Below are 18,149 nucleotides of genomic sequence, written 5' to 3'. Positions count from 1 at the left end.
CGTATCTCTAGAAGAAATCTTGCAAGCAGCATACTGGGCTACCCCAAACACATTTATCTCTTACTACCTTTCTGATGTAATAAGCCAAGGGACAGAATTTGCAAAAGCAGTGTTATCGTGCCCCTCTCAGGTCTAACGCGGACTTGAAAGACAAGAAATGGTAGGTGAAACCAGTAGTAACGAAAATTTGTCAGTGGTGTATTGCCTACCCTCCTATAAATATCCGTTGGAATCTAGCAATTGTAAAATTGGGATGGGTAAGTATGGCAAAGCGCCGTAAATCAGAATACTCAGAAGTGAGTATCTTATTTACTAGCGTAGCCATACTTACCCATGAACCCTCCCTCCTCCCCGGTGGCAATTTCACCACTTGGTTAAGGGGTACGAAAGAGGAAGGGCGCAGCGCGAGGGCTGCTTATATAGGCCCCTGGCGGGGTTTCCCGCTTCGGTTCTCAGGGGCTTAAAGGGAAAATGCAAAGAAATTACCGGTGGCTATTCGCGTTGAGGGGACGAATAGCAATTGTAAAATTGGGATGGGTAAGTATGGCTACGCTAGTAAATAAGATACTCACTTCTGAGTATTCTGGTCTAGTGGGATTTCTGAAAAGGGACTCTCTAAAAAGGTGTAAGAGGCATTTTTGAGTAAAAGTTGGGAATCGGTCTCTTTTGCCTCATTTGAGTATGCTGAATCCGAAAAATCCGGTTCCAAAGCGAAATTCACCGATCTTGACTATCTAATTTGCATAAACAAAATGGCTGTCCAGCCACAGAAATTGTCAGTTTCAGACACGCATTTCTGACAAATTCTTTGCAAACGAGTTAGAAGAATGTGATATGAAATCTTTGTACAGAGAATGGAATGAGCAATTTGAGGGAGAAACGTTTCTCAGGTGGTAAATAGTATAATTCATTCAAAATTGTGCAAATAACGACTGAAATCTGCAGATAAATATGTATATGTATCGTATATATATATATTGATATATATTGATATAAATCAATACATATATATATATATATATATATTGATATATATTGATATAAATCAATATATATATATATATATATGTATATATATTGATATATATTGATATAAATCAATACTGGAAGAGTAACTCTTAAATTTTTTCTTTCTGGAGAGGCAAATTAAACACTAAATATGTAGACTTTAAGGTTTGTAGGGTTAGGAAAACTCCGGTTCCCAGGCAAAATTCAACGATCTTGACCATCTATTTGCATAAACAAAATAGCTGCCCAGCCACAGAAATTGTCAGTTTCGGACACGCATTTCCTAGAAATTCTTTGCAAACGAGCTCGAAAAAAAAAATTGAAATTTTTGTACATGGAATGGAATGAACTTTCTAAGGAGCAAACGTTTCTCAGGTGGTAAATAGTATATTGTATTCATGATTATGCAAATTAGCACTGAAATTTTGATATGCATATAGATATACAGTAACACTGAAAGAGTAATTTTTAACATTCTTTTCCGAAGTTTCTGGAGAGGCAAGTTAAACACTAGATATGTAGACTTTAAGGTTTTGAGGGTTAGGAAAACTGCGGTTCCCAAGCGAAATTCACCGATCTTGACCATCTAATTTGCATAAACAAAATGACTACCCAGCCACAGAAATTGTCAGTTTGAGACACGCATTTTCTAGTTTTTTTTTTCTTTTGCAAACGAGCCGGAAAAAAAGTGATTTGACATTTTTGAGAGATAAACGTTTCTCAGGTGGTAAATAGTTTATTTCTTTTATAATATTCAAATTAGGACTGAAATATGCAGATAAATATATATTGACACTGGAAGAGTAGTTTTTATAATTTTTTTTTCTTGAGAGGGAAGTTAAAACCACTAGATATGTACACTTCAAGGTTCTGAGGGCTAGATGAAAACCAGAATCCCTTCTCAGTGGTATCAAAATAAATGCAAATATTGTAATTGGTATGTAAATCATATGAGTTTTATGTGCATTCAGTTCATTCAAGAGCCTTTATACCCCGTTGGGATTTTATTTTTCAAATCCTCTAAAAAGGACCTTTTGGATTTTTTTTTTTTTCATAGAATTCGAGTTAGGAACCCAATTCTTTAATACTGGAGAAGGATCAATTGGAAAGTTAAGCTTGTAGAATATTCGCAATCACACACTGGAAAAAGATCCAGAAGTTTGAGATCGCTATCTCCAAGATCTCAAAAGGAGCGGTGAGATTGGCAAAATATCGAAACGTTCAATATCGCAATCTTTAAGATCTTGAAATATTTCAAGTGCGTGTGTCTGCAAACTTTCCGTGAAACTTCCCACTACAGCTAGGGATATTTCATTTTATTATGCCATCCCCGCCAAACTTCTCGATCTCTTGCCAGTGTGACCGGACAACAAAAGATCGCGAAGACTTTGCGATCTTTTGCCACTCTGACGCCTTATCATGATAAAACGATGTTAGCATAGCAGTGAATATTAATAATAATAGACATTTATAGAGCGCCTTTTCCACTGGATGCAAAGCGCTATGACATGTCATCCCTGGTCGCCATAGGAGATAAGATATATAAAAAAATACCAGGCAGCGATAGTATAAGTCCAGTGCACATATAGGGACATCAACATAAATAAGTCGTCAAGTTTTGTTTGAAATGATCAAGTGTTGGTGATGATTTGAGAAGAGGAGGGAGCTTATTCCACAGCCTAGGAGCAGAAGAAGAGAAAGCTGCATCGCCAGCTAGTTTTTTGGTGTGTGGTTGAGTAAAGGTAACGGATGATGAAAGACGAGTGCGCCTAGAGTGAGAGTGTCGTACCAGACACTCCCCAATGTACTCTGGAGCTCTATTGTTGGCTACTTTGTAGACCAGTAGAAGCTTGAAGGATATTCTTGCTTTGACTGGCAGCCAGTGGAGTTGACGTATTAGAGGAGTGGCATGAGAACGTGAACGAACATGGTACACTAGTCTAGAGGCAGCATTCTGAACTCTCTGTAAGCGATCCACATCAGCCTGATTGATTCCGCCAAGAAGAGCATTACAGTAGTCGAGTCGCGATAAGACCAATGCACGGACTGCTGCGTGACAAGTAGAAGCATCAATAAATGTTCTGATCCTCCACAGATTTCTGATGTAGTAGTTAGCTAACTTACAGATCTGTGAAACATGCCTGCTCATCTTTGCATCAGAGGAAAAGATAACTCCAAGATTGCGCACATGATCAGATGGAGAGATGAGTTGTACCAAGAGCAAGTTTGGGCGTTGGGAGGCAAGAATAAGAAACTCTGTTTTCTCTTCATTGAGTTTCAGTTTGTTCACAGTCATCCATTCCTGCACTTTACCCACACATCTGGACAGTGCATTCAGAGTGAGTTCAAAGACTGGAGGGTCACTGGGGTCAAACTCAAGATAGATTTGCACGTCATCTGCATACATATGATGCTTAACAATTTCAGCACGAAGAAGATTTTCAAGAGGACTGGTATATATTGTGAACAATAGGGGCCCAATTACAGATCCCTGTGGAATACCAACCACTGAAGTACACTCCCTAGACAAGTGACCAGACACGCAGACACGACTCCTTCGATTTGTGAGGTAAGAAGCCATCCACTGTAGAGCTGAACCTTTGATACCAAAGGTGTTGTGTAAGCGATCGAGCAGAATTTCATGATCGATTGTATCGAACACATCTGACAGGTCAAGCATTACCAGCATAACTCCTTTCCTTTTGTCGATGCTGCGAAGGATATCATCTTGTACTTTGAGATGGGCTGTTTCGCAGCTATGGTTACTCTTATAGGCCGACTGAAAGAACTCGGAGAGATGAGACTCGTCCATGTATTGAACAAGCTGAGATGTGACTACACGTTCAATGATCTTGGATCTGAACTCGATATTGGAAACTGGTCGGTAGTTCTTGAGGATGTCCTTGTCACATGAGGATTTCTTTATCACTGGAATCACAATAGCTTGAGTCTGGGAAGGTTCCTTCCCAGACGGAGAAGGAGAAGAAATGAAAAAAAAAAAAAGACGCGTTGCACACATCTACCTAAAATATCTTACTGATCCTCCTATATACATCTGTTATAAGAATGTAACTTAGTCAACTTCCAAGACATCTTGAACTCTGAAATTGCCTCGGCCAGTGTAATCTGCGAAATAAGGGGTTTACACCTTCCTGGTCCTTTTTGTTTTGTTTTCAATATACGTGGATAACATGCCGCCAGTGATAACCACCATGCAGGTATTGATGCATTTCAGCCACTCTCCCTTGTCTGACGTATGATATATGTCACCAAGTGTGATTCATTTCAAAGAAATGACATTCTTAGCAAAAAAAAAAAAAAAAACCCTCTAAATAGCTCTAAGGGCCAGTGGTTTGTAAGAACTGATGAATACTGAATATTCATTAGGAGCCATGTTACATATAGAAGATTATATTTCGTATCAGACGTAAATGGGACCATTTTACTTCTCATTACGCCTATATGCTTAAAGGAGACCTCCGGATGATTTTCAGATTTTTACATTTGAACAACTATGAATTATTTATGCTGAGGACAGAGTTTCAGAATTTATTATAATCGGGATGAAGAATAAGAATATTTTCAAGATTTACAACAAACTGCAATGAACAAGGATGATGACATGGCAGAGTAACCATAAGAATGCTCGAGTTGGGGCTCAAGGAAGCAGCACAAAAGAAGAAGGCATGTATAGATTATACACAGGTGAACTCGCAAGCAAGCGGTATTGTAATGGAATTACACTGCTACATTTCTAAAATATGACCGGTACTGTGAGCCTCCTATGTCATCATCCTTGTTCAGTGTAATTCGTCTAAGGTTTTTCAAAGTATTGTTTCTCTACTCAAGAACCACAATAAATTCCACAAATCTATACATGGAGCTGTTGATTTATGTACTACATGATGTGAAATTATGAAAATCATCTGGAATTCCCCTCTAATCTAGTATGCTTTTAGAATATTCATGTTGTCACTTGAATTTCTGCCAAAGAATTAGGAAATGGATCTTTCTATGGAGGACCCGAGTTTTCCACCACCTTGCGAATATGAAGTTATACTTATGTTTCTTTGAGAGATAACATCGATCCGAAAGCTACCTTAACGAGGCCTTCTTCCGTAGATACTGGAGTTGTGCTTTTTCTGCCAGACTGATACTGACAGTAGCACTCTTAAATCAAGTCATCAAGGACTCACAATCATCAAGAATCCTGCTTGTGCGAGTCCAAGAACATGGTTGTTTTCAGTCGTCTTTATTAAAAAAATAAACTATATTCAATTTAAAAGATGCATCACACAAGCTCGTTTCGAGCAAAATATGTTCCGCCATTTTACTGACCAAAGTAAACTGAGCGCTCGCGGAAGCAGTTCAACAATACTCCTTTATAAACTAGAAATGTCGCTTTGGCGACTGGTATGCCTCCGCCATAATGCATGATTTTCCCAATAGGTCTAGATAGTACATGTGGACAATCTATGATTATATTTTCACAAAATTGGCAAAATATTGAAATGACAAGTTTGTCACAAATGTGTTGAATGTTCACCTTCCTTGACCTAAGTTTAATTGGATGAATAGGAGAGCATGTATCTAGGGATTTAAGGACTTTAACTTGACTTTGACCCATTCATACATTTAGGCATTGAGTAATTTTCAAGGTACAGGTGTGGAGAAAAAGTGCAATTTCTGAATTGAATAGTAAATTGTTACCATTTTCATCTGGCCCTTGACCCTAAAATTCATAAGATAATCACTTTCAGGTAGAACATGCATAATATGTACTAAGTTTCAAGATAACTTGAGCCACTTCGAGATATGGAGGAAAAAGTTAGTTCAGCACTTTCACTTGATCTTTGACCTTTTGACCTTTGAGGCAAAAAAAGAAGAAAAAAAAAACTTTCCAGAGAATTTCTATTAGGTTACACATGCATACACCAAGTGTAAAAAAATAATAACCCTGCTGGTATTGCATAAATATGAGGGAAATAGTAAAATTTTGAAGTGTTGCACTTGACCTTTGACCCCTGACCTTTGACCCCATGAACCCTACATTCTCTAGATAATCACTTCCAGTCAGTACATGTATATACTATGTTCCATGAAGATACCTTGAACAATTTTCCAAGGCACGGAGAAAAAAAAAGAAGTTTTGATATTTTCACTTGACCTTTTGACCTTTGACCTCATGACCCAAACTTTCACCAGAGAATCTTAATTGGGTAATACATGTATACACTAAGTTTCAAGAAAATATCTTCAGGCATTCAATAGATATGGCGAAAATAGTGAAATTTTATGTATTTGACCCTGACCTTTTGACCTTTGACCTTTGACCTCATGACGCAAACTTTCACCAGAGAATCTTAATTGGGTAATACATGTATACACTAAGTTTCAAGAATATATCTTCAGGCATTCAATAGATATGGTGGAAATAGTGAAATTTTATGTATTTGACCTTGACCTTTTGACCTTTGATCTTGAGCATGTGCACCCAAAAGTTGATAGGCACAACTTCACCCCCTAATACACATACATGCCAAGTTTCATTAGGATACCTCAACAGGTTTTGATAGTTACCTTGTCCACAAAATTCATTACGGACGGACGGAAGGACGGACGGACGGACGGACGGACGGACGGAAGGACGGACGGACGGACGGACGGACGGACGGACGGACAACCCGAAAACATAATGCCTCCGGCACCACTTCGTGGCGGAGGCATAAAAAAGAAGAAGAAGAAGAAAAACCGGCCCATTGTGCCGGACCTGATCTTTCTTCACAAGTAGACAATGGGTGAGAACGTTTTGATCTGGCCTACAGCCTGTACAACTAATGTATCTAGCTCTAATCCTGCAAAGTTGCCTTGAGATGATTTCATGTGCATGCGAAAGCAATGCAGAACGTTTCGATGCAAATGTCACAAATCAGGCCTACGATGTTCAGCAGTGTGTGTATGTTAGAAACAATGAGATGATGCAAACCTCGCATGAATGTAGATCAATTCAGCTCGATTGAGAAATAGACTTTTCGACTCAGATTATGTTTCTTCGACAGCCAAAATATAAATATGTTGATGACTGAAGAATTACAAATTCAACCTTCGTTTCTGTTTCCGACATTATCCGATATACCAGGATTTTTCATACAAATCTTTTTTTGTTGTTGTTGCTTGAGCCTGCAGAGTGGGTGAAGAGATAGATTAAAAAAAGACACAATTTATGTTCGCAGACGAGATTTATGAAAGTTGCCACTTGATCTTAAATTCAAGTGCAGATTGAAAATAATTCTAAAACCAATTTATCCAATAAAAACGACAAAGTACATGGAAGGAAAAAGTGACCTTGCACTAATCTATTAGTTGAGCAGATAAGCCGAAAATTGTGCAAATTTTGACTACAGCATGAAACTTTCACCAGTGTTAGTACATGTAGTCAGGTCGCTTAGTGAAATTACCGTTACACGGTGGATAAAAGCATCAAATTTGGCATATGGATTCCTTTAGGACTATTAAACAATACTAGAGTAGGAGCCCTCTGGAATTTTTTGATTTTTAGGGTGAAAATGCTGAATTTTGATATTTCTTTATAATAATTATGATATATATACTGTATTGAGTAAGTAGGGCAGGTCGCTTAGTGAAATTACCATTACACGGCGGATAAAAGCATATTTTTTTTCTTTTCACACGGATTCCTTTAGGACTATTAAACAATATTGGAGTAGGAGCCCACTGGAATGTTGAGATTTTTAGGGTGAAAAAGCTGAATTTTTATATTTCTTTATAATATCATATATATATTGTATTGCGTAATAGTCAGGTCGCTTAGTGAAATTACCATTACACGGCGGATAAAAGCATCATTTTTTTTTCACACGGTTTCCTTTAGGACTGTTAAACAATATTAAAGTAGGAGCCCTCTTTAATTTTGGATTTTTAGGGTGAAAATGCTGAATTTTTATATTTCTTTATGATATCATATATATATTGTATTGCGTAAGTAATAGGTCGCTTAGTGAAATTACCATTACACGGCGGATAAAAGCATCATTTTTTTTTCACACGGTTATAGGACTACTAAACAATATTAGAGTAGGAGCCCTCTTTAATTTTTCGATTTTTAGGGTGAAAATGCTGAATTTTGATATTTCTTTATACACACTAAGAAATCAGGGTTCAATTTGGGGTTGAGTTTGACCCAATGCACCCTTGCGTGGACTAGGGTTAAATATTTAACTTCTATGGGTGCTATTTACTCCGAAAGGGGTTCACTTTTGAGAAAGATTAATTTTTGAACCTCCAAATAGAAGAGTTAGTCTGCTACAAAAATCTAGATCATACTGTTGCGTTCAAACATGTTAGGATTTGTAATGCAGTATCAGTAGTGATTTGAATTGTGGATGATGTTCATCTTTAAGATTGCAAATCAATCAATATAAAGATGTTTGTTGGTGTTTGATAAAATGATATAGCATTTTTTGTTCGTGCCAGTTTCATAAACAGTACGTGAGCAAAGACTAACACGCCAATCCCGGAAATTAACCAATCACATCAGAGAAGACGATCGAGGCTCCGTTTTTTTGTAAGCTCGCATCGCCACCGCATACAGCGAGCTAGCTATGTGTACATACGTGTCACAAAGCAAAGCGTCGCCACAGTTCACTTCCATTCGTTCTAGAACTCCCATGCAATTGCATTGAAGCGGGGCTTTCTCGTTGCAAGACTTGCTGATTTATACAAGATTAAGGTGAGTAAATGATCACAAATCATGACTTATTTGGGTTGCGCTTCTGTGCGGCTAGATCTTTCATTTCTTCGGTAATAATTTCAATCGTTTGTCGTGCCGTTCTTTGTTACCACGTTCACGCGTGTATTAATACACTGTATGTAAAATCACATGACCTAATGCAGTAATGGGGAGTAATACGGGCCTTTTTACGGTTACTATACTACTGCCATTTAGGGATCGACAAGAAATAAGGCAAACCAGTTTGCATTGTTTAATCTAATGGTAGTTTAATGTATAGTGATTTGTGATACTGTTTTGTCTTCTATTGCATGTGCTTATGAGACAGTCGAGACTGACTTACTGTACAGTCTACAGAGTCAGTAAGCTAACTGTTGCGACCTACCCGAACTCGAAGCGTTCGGGCTCTTTTACAACTGTGTATGGGACTAAGACTCGATCGCGCACTGTCACTAGTCATATATCTGCATGCCCCTGTACCCTGATACAGTCTGCATGATAAGCTGTGTGAGAGTCGCGGTCCGCGGTGACATGATACGGAGGGATACCGGTGATTGAAACACTGAATGAGAGAATGTGCATCAAACTGTACTAAGGCAGAGGAGGTACAGCTAGTAATCATCAGTATGAAAGAAATTCCTTCTTACTTGGGTTTGGTTGTACAGTGCCGCAGTTAGTACCAATTACAGTACACAGTGCAGACTGAGTACAAAAGTTTCCTGTACGGTATGTAGTGGCCGACTAGCTAGACTAAAAAGGTTTAGCTGTGTCAGTGTGGCAAGGGTGTGAAGCTGATGATACCGGTACTGATTATCAAAAAAAAAAAAAAAAAAAAAAAAAAAAAACACACCAAAAAAACAAAAAACAAAGAAGAGATATTTCAAGTAGATCTACATTACATGTATACACTCTATATCTATGGACATGGTGAACAACAGTCAAATTATACTGATTTCGAGGTGAAAATACAAGTTGCCAGCAGTGTTGTAAGTTATGTAGCAGACTAGTATTAAGTGTGGGCAATCTATATAATAGCCTATTGACATCGCCATGCGCTGTGCAGACATCATTGATCTACATATTAAACTGGTGGGTGGTGGTAAATTTGAGGTTACAATTGGTACAACAAATGTACGTTACTCAGACCCTTGTGCTTTGTATTGCATTGACGGCACTGTTACCTGCAGATTTGTTATAGGGCCTACTGCACATGAACAGTTCAATATAAATTCAAATTTCTGTGTTGTCATTGCAAGTTTCTTTCTTTTTCCCCTTTCTTTCTTTCTTTCTTCAGGTCAAAGGTGTTTGAAGCATCCTTGTCCTTACAGCGAATGAAGGATGTTGTTTGTTTCATTATGGACTATGCTGCGCTGAATTGCATCCTACTCCCTGGGAGTATTCTCGGTATGAAACCTGATGTCAAAGCTTCTTCTCTACTTGTGACACCAAGGCAAAGGTGAGTTTTCTCTGCAGGCCAGGAAAATGCACATTTGTTCCCTTTGATATAAAAACTGTTTTCTTATGAATGTTGCAAATGCAGCATTAATTATCTGGAAGAGTTGCAAAGATGGAATGGTTAATCTTGTAAGATTAATTGCAGTATGCCATGCAGAGTCTTTGTATCACTGTTGGCGGAAGGTTTTCAAAAGGGGGGGGGGACTTCCTAGTTTCATGAGCTAACAAGCAAAAAAAAAAAAAAAGGCCGCGAATGCAACTTCTGGTGCCACTTCCAGGTTTCAGCTTACAAGCAAAAAAAAAAAAACACCGACAAAACAAAACAAAAAAGTATTCAGCGCAAAAACAGATCCTTATGGTGCTCACACTTCGAGGTTTTTATCTACATGTATTTCTTTCTAGTGCCACTTACACACTTTCGGGTAAAGAAAGTTGGGGGGGGGGGGATTGGGACCCGAAGTGGGGACACCTTATAATGTTTTCCTTTGTATGGTGCTGAAAAAGTAGGGGCCCCGAGTCCCCCTGGTTCCTGTGGCCATATGTATAGCATCCAATTCTTTCTTGCACAGCTCTACATTACTGTTGTTTTTTAGTTGGATTATCAAAGATGACATACCATGTATTTGGTTTACTTTTGTACTTAATAGATTTAACGCAGGAATCGCAACACTACAACGCCAAGGAAGAAATAAACCTTGCCGACATTTCGCAAAGTGCGGAAAGGTCTGCTGCCATATGTCGCTGCCACCTAACCTGCAACTGACCTGTAATGGATCTGCCAAAGAACAATACTGTGAGTTGATCACGAAACTGCTGTGCCTCATTTTTTTTTTTTTGCATTGTATGTTCAGATTTTTTCAGATCTTTAATGCATCAATCTTTATACATACACACAGTGCACTCATGTTCTAATAAATAACGTTACAACAAAATTGAAATTGAGGCCATAATGTTATTGGCTCTACATTTGTTGCTTTATTGTTTACTTGTTTGGTTGTAACAAAACTTTGATAAAACGAAAGAAAACTGTAGGCCCCGAGGACCTCATTATAACAGGAGTCCAGTGTATACTGGGCCAAATACGCTGTACTGAATTGCTGATGCAGTCACTGCATCAACATAAAAGGAGGATGATCCTGGACAAGACATTTGTCCCAGTATACGACTGGACTGGTCATCTCTCTTCTCTCAATCAACAGTTGTTCCCAGTTCAAGGTTAATCTGCATTTTTGCATTGAATGTGAAAACTCTGTACATGATCAGTATGGCCTTTTTCATGGAGAGGGTTGATGGCCCCCACAAGTAATTTTGACTTCACCTGTTCTTCATTGGCATATATTTTGTGTATTTTATGGTCTATTAAAGTTCTAGAATTACATTGTACATGTAGTATAGCATTGTTTTGAGATTGTTACCCTACAATCAAATTTAAGCTTAAGAGGGTGTGTAGAGTGTGTTGTGCTTGTGATTTGTCAGGAAAGTGCAACCCATAGAAATGTTCAATTTGGTGTTTTCCTTCTTCCCAGAAATTAATCTTCTCAATAAATGTATGATATATTGTACATTTTTGTATCACTATACAGAGGAGAGTGTAACACTTTTGTTGTTGTTGTTGTTTTCCCCCAGGTATTCTGCATGACTGAGGCACTTTCTTCTGCTGTCTTCATGGAATGAATCGCTACCACTTCACTCAGTTCTACAGATGCATCCATGATGAAACCTTTGTCCAGGGCAGTCAACTACAGTCTGAAATAGTCTTCATAAAATCAATGTAGAATACTGGCAGGTAATATTGTGAAGAACACTTCATGGAATGATTTTAAAGAAATCACTGTAGATTTACAACCCTGTGGCTACTTGTATGATGATGAGTTAATACTTGTATCTGCTTTGCATTGTGTATCATCCTCTGCCTAAATGACTAAAACACTAAAAAAAATGTATTGTTTTGTATGCTGACACTTTGTACAGTACTATCATCCTCGAGGTTGTTATATAAATTCTTGCAGGTATAATAGAGTAGTTTGGTTTTCTTGTCATTCTCGCTTATGAATATAAGCTGCATTTTGATGTTTTGGGTGGAAGATGAATTTTAGCCTTGAGCCAGCACTGAGAATTACAATGTAGTACAGTGGTATCATTCAAGCTTTCTGTATAAAGCTGGACAATTCCTGTACCTTCCTGTTTTATGCCTCTCCTATCCTGCCTGTGCTATCGTACTATTATCTCTGAGTGTTCCTCTGTCTTCTATCATATCTCGTACTATATACAATGTGATTCTAGTTACAAATGCCATCCCTATATCGATGGAATAGACATATCCCCATACTTTTGGTTAATTGGATGCTGTTAGAGGAAGGAGGGGGGGGGGGGTCCTTTTTCCTTTTTTGCTTGTCACAATTTGCATGTGTGTGTGTATTAGTGGTGTTGATTATATATTTTATTGCAGTTTCAGCAAACTTGGTATCCTTCTTTTCCATCTGTTATGTAACAGGTGAGGATACTAACCTTTACAATTATTGTATGTAAACATTAGCCATGTAAAGATGTGTTCACGGAAATCCTACTAATATTTGTGTACTGTGCTTTGATCACTTGTTAATGATCTTTATCTTTTTTGAAGGTTTCTAGATAATCTTTAATTTATGAAGTATTTTCATTCATTTGCATAGACATGTAGCTGGAAAGTATTGTGGCCATTTTGTTTCCTTCTATGCATGTGGAAACTAACCATGAAGGTTTTGTAATGTACATGTATACTTTTTATTCGACTGTTTTATTTGTTTTACCTGAATTCACTGTGTTGTAACTGCTTGCACATGCAACATCTGGAATTAACAGCTCTGCTTTCTTTAAATGATAAAAGTGTACTTTTTTGCACAACGCACATGGATTGCAAATGTTTCATTTTTTTCTTCTGCTTGGGGGAGATTTTTGTTTATTTTTTGTCATAAAGAAATTCTTATAGGGATATAAAATGATGTAATGATGATATAATGACAGACCTTTGATACATTTCTTTTTTCATCAGGGAATATTGTTTTCCCTTATTTACAAAATTTGAATATACATTGTATTTCATTACTGTATGAGTATATGTTATGTACATGTATTGTATTTAACTTTTTCTATTGTACATGTATTACATTATAATGCAAAAACTTGATTTGACTTAATCTTTGTTTTGAATGATAAAAACCTAGCCTATAAAATCAATACATGTGCATTTTTGTGTGAATGCAGAAATGCATCCATCTTGACAAATGAAAGTGACAATTTTGTATGTACCAAATGATGAACTGTACTTAGATAATGCACGAAAATGGGGATTTTCTCTTTATTTAATTTTCCTCGTTTTTCATCATCCCAAGACTTTATTAAACAAACATGAAATGTAATCATCTGTGATGCAGAGATGTTTTAATTTCTCTGTACAAAGTGTGTGCCAAACATGAAGTATGAGCAGCATGTACAATGAATTGGTGGTGGCATTGTTAAGGAGTATGTGTTGGCATTGCTAAGGAGTGTGTGTTTGATTGAACAACTGTGAACACTGTGCTGTACTTTGAGCTTGAACATCTGCATTATTTCAGCAGGATATATAATATATATAATATTGCATGTAATATTGTATATTATATATTGTCTATTTAATACATGTATTATATATATATATATATATATATATATATATATATATATAATATATGTAACCCATTAAGGAGGAAAAATAAAAACCAGGGAGCGTACATGCACCGCAAAGGCTTCAATTTTGATATCTGAAAAGTTCAAGAATTAACCCTTTTGGGTGGAAGAATGAACCTTTTTACAACCTTCAGGTTAAACAATGTATCCTTCAGAGGTTCAATTTTTAACCTGCCTGGGTGCAAAAAATAAACCTTGAGGATCAGTTTTGAACTCAGAGGGTTCATTTTTATGGAATTCAAAATTGAACCCTAGACAGGGGTTCAAATTTTGAGGGAAAAGGGTTCATTTTTATGGGGTTCAAAATTGAACCCTAGACAGGGGTTCAAATTTTGAGGGAAAAGGGGTGCTGCTATTGCATCACGCCTAGAGGTTCAATTTTGAACCCTGATTTCTTAGTGTGTATAACATGATATATGTACTGTTGCGTAAGTTATAGTCAGGTCGCTTAGTGAAATTACCATTACACGGCGGATAAAAGTATCAGTTTTTGTTTTTTTTTTCACACGGGTTCTTTGAGGACTATTAAACAATATTAGAGTAGGAGCCCTCCGGGACTTTTGTAGAAAAACACTAAAAAGATCAAATTTCAAAATGGCCGACACTTAATTGGGAAAACCTTAACTTTTCATGTAATATGGGTAATACGATGACAATATATTACATTCGTTTTTGTATTTTGGGTTTTCTTTAGAACTTTGGCTTGAACATTGCGTTAGGAGCATTATATTCCTGCGTAATGTAAAGTCTCTGAACTAATGGGGGAGAGGTATGAGGGCAAAAGATTTATTTATTTATTTATTTATTCATGTTTTCTTTTAAAAACAATACAGGGTAGGCACATTCAGTTTGCTAACTGCTTTACAATGGCGCCCTGTATATACACAAAATAAAACAACAAATACATTTGTAGTAACATGATTCACACAATTACCGATCAGTGACATAAACAAACAAAAGAAATCAACTTAACTACACATATGTTATAAATGTATACATAAAAACTAAAACCTTAACGATTTAGAAAAGGGAATAGTATATAAACACAAACAAAACAAAGAAAAAAGTCTAGTGTGTGTGACAATGTAAAAAAAAAAAAAAAAGAGGTCTTATTGGATTCATTGGAAGAGAAAAGTTAAAGCATGCGGATAAATCTTAAACAATTTGTTTTAAATATAGTCAATGACGAAGACAGTTGTACTTCAATGGGGAGTTTGTTGAAAAGAGAGCTACCGGTGTACGAAAAGGAACGTTTCTTATATTCGGTTTTCGGGTAAGGTATTGATAGAGTGCAATTCTTAGAGTATCGTGTTTTGTAATAATTAGCTGAATAAGAAGTGATTAGAGGATTTAAATAAATAGGTACCAGATTATGACGGATTTTGAAGGTGAGTATGCAATATTGTAACTTGATTCTTTCTTCAACAGAGAGCCAATTTAAAGTGGTGAGTAGAGAGCACTGAGGAGTATAACAATCAACATTAAGTACTAAGCGCGCATATGTATTCTGCATTCTTTGTAATTTCTGCACATTAGTCTTAGAACAACTACCCCATGCCGTGCAACAATAATCAATATGTGGCAATATAAAAGCAAAATATAGATTGATCAGCATTTTTGGGGGTAAAAATTTTTTTATACGACGGATGCATCCTATTGCTCGAGATATCTTTCCACGTACATGCAGTATATGATCATTCCACAATAATTGGGAATCTAATATAACTCCCAAATATTTAACAGTATCAGTGGTTTCTAATACAATATCATTGTACGTTATTACAGGTACTTTATTTCTCAATTTTCTTTTCGGACCAAAAAACATTACTTTAGTTTTCTCAGAATGCAGTATCAATTCATTACATTCCAACCATCGTGTAATTAAGTCAAAATCATTTTGAAGAGTATTTTGAATTTGTAAAAAATTGAGTCCATTAGTAAACACTGCAGTATCGTCCGCATATAAGGACAATTTAGTAGAAGCATTACATTTCAAATTGCAAATATCATTGATATACAAACAAAAAATCAGAGGACCAAGGATGGACCCCTGGGGTACCCCCGATTTCATAGCTACATAATCACTTGTATATTCATTCACAGATACACACTGCAATCTTTCATGAAAATAACATTTGAACCAATTATACTCTCGACTTGAAATACCATAATAGGTCATTTTTTCCAGAATCTTACCATGAGGAATCACATCAAACGCTTTTTTCAAATCCAAAAATATTGCCCCTGTAAGATGTCCCCTGTTCATATTTTCTAACAAAAAATCAACTATATCAGTTACACACGTTGCGGTCGAATGTGATGGCCTAAATCCAGACTGTTGTGAGGATAATAATTTATTTTCATTTAGATAAGTATACAACTGTTCATGTACTGCTTTTTCTAAGATTTTTGATAAAATGGGAAGTATCGATATTGGTCGAAAATTATTAATATCATATGTTCCACCTTTATGTACCGGTGTAATTCGAGCTTTTTTAAATTCTGCCGGAATTTGAGATGTTTGTAATGAGCGATTGAATATAAAAGTTATCTGTTCACAAATATAACCAGCTGACAATTTTAACAGTTTTGGGTGTAGGCCATCAATACCCATAGCTTTTTTGCAATTAATGTTAAGCAGTTCATTTTTTACAAATTCAACAGATATTTCTTTGAATTGGAACTCTGTGCTTACTTGTCCCAAAGTTTCCATAGTGTTGGCACTTATATCTGTGGACTTGGTGTTATTTTTAAACCTTTCACACACACTATTAAAAGCTTCATTAAGAATATTCACTACCGTACTGCCATCATTAACTACTTCATCATTTACAAGGAGCTTGAGCTCTGTTTCACTTCTTTTATTTGGCAAGAGATTCCGTAAAATCTTCCAATTTCTATGAACATCATTGCCACACGATGAAAATGCTTCTTTATAATAACCTTGTTTTAAACGTTTATTCAAATTATTAGCTCTATTTCGATAAAACTTAAATTTTTGCCAGTCAGATTCAGAATCAGTTTTTCTGAACTTTTTTCTGTAGAAATCACGTTCACGGGCCAGCTTTATATATTCTTCTGTTATCCAAGGGACTCCTCTTTGTTTTCTTCTAACTGAAATAATCGGAGCGTGTTTATTGCTCAATGAGCTAAACATAGATTTGAACATATCCCATAATTCTTGAACGGATTTTTCTCCTGAGTAAAATGAACTCCAGTCTAGGCCATTTAAATCTTTTTTGAATATCTCTTCATCAAAGAAACGAAACGATCTAATTTTGCTGATCTTTGGTGAAAAAGGGCGGCTTTTACCTTGGATAACTGAAAAAATCAAAGAGTGATCACTGAAGCCAATACACTGTACGCCTGACTTGACGATTTTCATTGAGTGCGAAGTAATTATTAAGTCTATCAGAGACTTACTACGAGGTGTTACTCTGGTTGGTTCTTCGATGATTTGTCTCATTTGTGTAGTGGCACAAAACTCTAAAATATTCTTTGATAGATTATTTTTCATGGTCATATCACAATTGAAATCTCCCAAAATCATGACGTTATTTGACAAGGATAATACCTTGTCAACTGACTCTTCGAGAGTGGCAAAAAATGACTTGTGTGCATCGGGCTTTCTATAAAGAATACTGATATATATTGAACTGCTATTTTCACGCTTTATTTCCAACCATAATATCTCACTCTCGCTTCGTTCTAGGTCATTTCTTCGTACATATGAGAATTTGCTGTTGACATAACACCCAACTCCTCCACCATGACCATTTCTATCCAGTCTCTCAAAATTGAATCCATCTATTGAGACCATGTCGTTAGTGATATCATCATGTAACCAAGTCTCGGAGATACCAAATATATCATAGGGGTTTTCTATCAAAAATTGCTTGAGATCCAACATCTTATTTTTCAAACTCCTTATATTCAAATGAGCAATTTTAATACCCTTTATATTTGGGAAATCAGAAATACAATATAATTCTCTATCCGAGATTATTTGTGTATTCGTTGAAAGGTAAGTAGACGAATCAAACTGATCGAGACTGTCAAATTCTTCACCCCAAAAGGGTAAGTACTGTAAAGTACATTTTGGGCATTGCCAGTTTTCAAATAATACTTGAACATCATCATATTTTTTACGAGTGACATGTCCGCAAGAGATATGAATCCATTGGTTACAATAAGTACAACATAATGCTTTCTGGTTTTTGCTCACATTTTT

At 36.5% G+C, this 18,149-nt stretch overlaps 1 long non-coding RNA gene across 1 annotated transcript; it reads left to right on the top strand.

The window, feature by feature from the left end:
- Positions 1 to 8,272: 8,272 nt before the first annotated feature.
- LOC140236835 (uncharacterized) lies at positions 8,273 to 13,580 on the top strand. The gene is made up of 3 exons (XR_011901797.1): positions 8,273 to 10,214; positions 10,861 to 11,006; positions 11,840 to 13,580. It is a non-coding gene; the product is annotated as an uncharacterized lncRNA (long non-coding RNA).
- Positions 13,581 to 18,149: the final 4,569 nt, after the last annotated feature.

This window comes from Diadema setosum, chromosome 13 (genome assembly GCF_964275005.1).
Source record: "Diadema setosum chromosome 13, eeDiaSeto1, whole genome shotgun sequence".
Lineage (NCBI taxonomy): Eukaryota > Metazoa > Echinodermata > Echinoidea > Diadematoida > Diadematidae > Diadema > Diadema setosum.
The sequence above is the reverse complement of the archived record's forward strand: the minus strand, read 5'-3'. Positions and strand labels throughout refer to the sequence as shown.